The 2,389-nt window shown below is 46.7% G+C and overlaps 1 pseudogene; it reads left to right on the top strand.

The window, feature by feature from the left end:
• Window positions 1–771: 771 nt before the first annotated feature.
• Window positions 772–2,133, top strand: LOC118575412 (annotated as a pseudogene).
• Window positions 2,134–2,389: the final 256 nt, after the last annotated feature.

The raw sequence follows: 2,389 nt of genomic DNA, 5'->3' as shown, positions 1-2,389 counted from the left end.
CAAAACCCATGCAAAGCAGCCCATGAATTAGAAGCCCCTATGGGCCAGTCTACATAAACATAGAAGAGGAGCATTCAACTTTCTTTCCCTTCAAGGTCAGGTCCAAGGAGATATTTCCTCACACTGGGGCAGAGGTGAATCTCCTCCTTCCCCTTCCTCCCTCCCTGCTGTTGTGTTTACAGCCTGTCTGTGTCCCTTTTCCCCTCTCATCACAGGAGACACAGTCCCACTGCATGCTGGTTCAGTCTAGCTGCTGGTGAAGGGGCCCTTACTGTGGGGCGTTTATGAGATCCATATTTGTCTCCTAACAGGAAAGTGACAGCAAGCTGGAAGGAAATGGTATCACTGTGGATGGAATGCTGGGATGTTGCTCCACTTGGGAAGGTAGGTTTTGCTTGCCTGTCCTGGGGCACAGTGGACACATGACTTAGTGAGCAGTCTTGGAACTATATTTTATCCAGATCCCACATCAGGGGTCAGGCTTAGACAGAGCAATAATTACCATAGAGTTAGGGCATTCAGCCAGGCTGTCTGCTTGCATGTCCTCCCTTGAAATTTTTCTTCAGGGTTGTCATGGAAACTCTCCAAGCAGATCACTGCTGTTTGCTGGGCAATCAGAAGGGAGTGAATGCAAGGGCTGGTCTGTGGGCCTCACATGGCTGAGGACAGCACTGAGACCACTAAGTTTGGTCCTGTTGTAGGAGAGAGGTTTCTGAGATCTGAAATTGAGTTGAACATCATGGCCAGACCCTGGGAGTAGGACATCCTTGAATGGATTTCAGAATCTTAACATCTCTAGGTTATGGTGGATTTGGGGAGGTGAAGCTTGCCTGCCACCTTCCCACACATGCACAGGTGGCTGTCAAGATCCTGGAGAAACACCACAATTCTCTGGCTTACATCATCTCTGAAGTAAACGTTCTTCAATCTTTGGAACACAGTAACACAATTCATATTTTCATATCACTGACAGACTGACAGTGCCTTATATGGTAATGGAGTATGTTGCAGGAAAAGATCTGGAGGTGTTCATCAGGCAGATAGTCTATTGAAAAGAGGAGACCACTGGACCAGTATTCCAACAGGTCATATTAACAGTGCATTTTCTTCACCAAAGATGCATTGCACATCTTAAATTAGAGAATGTCCTTCTCATTGATGTAGCTGGCAAGGTTAAGTTTTGAGATTTTAGTATGGCCACTCAGCTTGCAGAGAGCAGATGTTGGGGTAGGCCTGTGTCTCCTTGCTCTGTTGGGCCCCAGAGATCTTGGCAAGGAAACCCCATGATGGACTGGCAGTTAATTTGTGGAGCTTGGGCATTGTCCTATGTGTTCTGGTCACTGGGCACTTTCCATATGTAGAAACCATCCTTAATGCTGTACACAAATCATCACCACCACAATGTGCCCCATTCCCTACCATTTGTCAAAACTCTGCCACATTATCATTGCACAGTTACTCATGATCCCCATCTGGTAGAGGCTAACAATATATCAGCTTTGTAGACCAACCTTGACTGGGCCATATTCAAGAACATGCACCTCCTGCAACTAAGTAAATCCCTCCAAGTGATTATGGAGACTATGTGCACCATCAGTTCTACCTGTGAATAGACTGTGTTATTCCTGAAAAACAGGCAAACAAATAACTTAACAGCAACCATAAATGTCCTCAAATACTAATGGAGCTGTGGGATAGCCACAAGCAAGCTAAGCCCTGGCTAAATGAGATCCCTGCAGGTCCCCATAGCTTCTCTCTCCCCTTGAAGCTAGTGAATCAGTGCTTCCAATCAGAGGTAAGGTATGCAGAATCTACATAAAGCTCCGCAGATACTCCAGCCTGGAGATGATGCCCTGTTCAGATAACAAAGTCCCAGAAGGAGATTCATTGACAACTGACATCATTGACTCTGCTATAGGGGACATTGCAGTCAACATGAATTCAATGGATAGCCTTTCTGATGAGTTCTCCTCCCCTGAGCCACCTCTGAATGGGAAACCCATAGGGTTTCTGAACATGGGCTTCTCCACAGAAGAACAACCTACAGGAGCAGACATGCCCAGTGACCAGCCCCAGGTTGTACCCACAACCTCTGGATCCAGGCCACTCAGGGGCTGGAAGCTGATGAAGTGAATTTCCCATGCACTCAGAGCACTGTGCTGATGCTGCCACCCACCCCAAGGTGAGACCTGAATCTGTGTCATAGGCTGTAAAGAAAAAAGAGGACAGTCGGGTCCTAGGGAGCCCAGTTAATTGGTCCACACACAGGCATTCCTCTGCTGTGTTTTGCCTAAGCTGTTTTAAAAAGTTTTAAAAATGACAAGTTGTAACCACTCAGAAGCCAGGAACTTAGGATGTCAAACACATTAGATGGCCCAATTCCACTTTC

This window comes from Onychomys torridus, unplaced genomic scaffold (assembly GCF_903995425.1).
Source record: "Onychomys torridus unplaced genomic scaffold, mOncTor1.1, whole genome shotgun sequence".
In the NCBI taxonomy this organism is placed as follows: domain Eukaryota; kingdom Metazoa; phylum Chordata; class Mammalia; order Rodentia; family Cricetidae; genus Onychomys; species Onychomys torridus.
The sequence above is the reverse complement of the archived record's forward strand: the minus strand, read 5'-3'. Positions and strand labels throughout refer to the sequence as shown.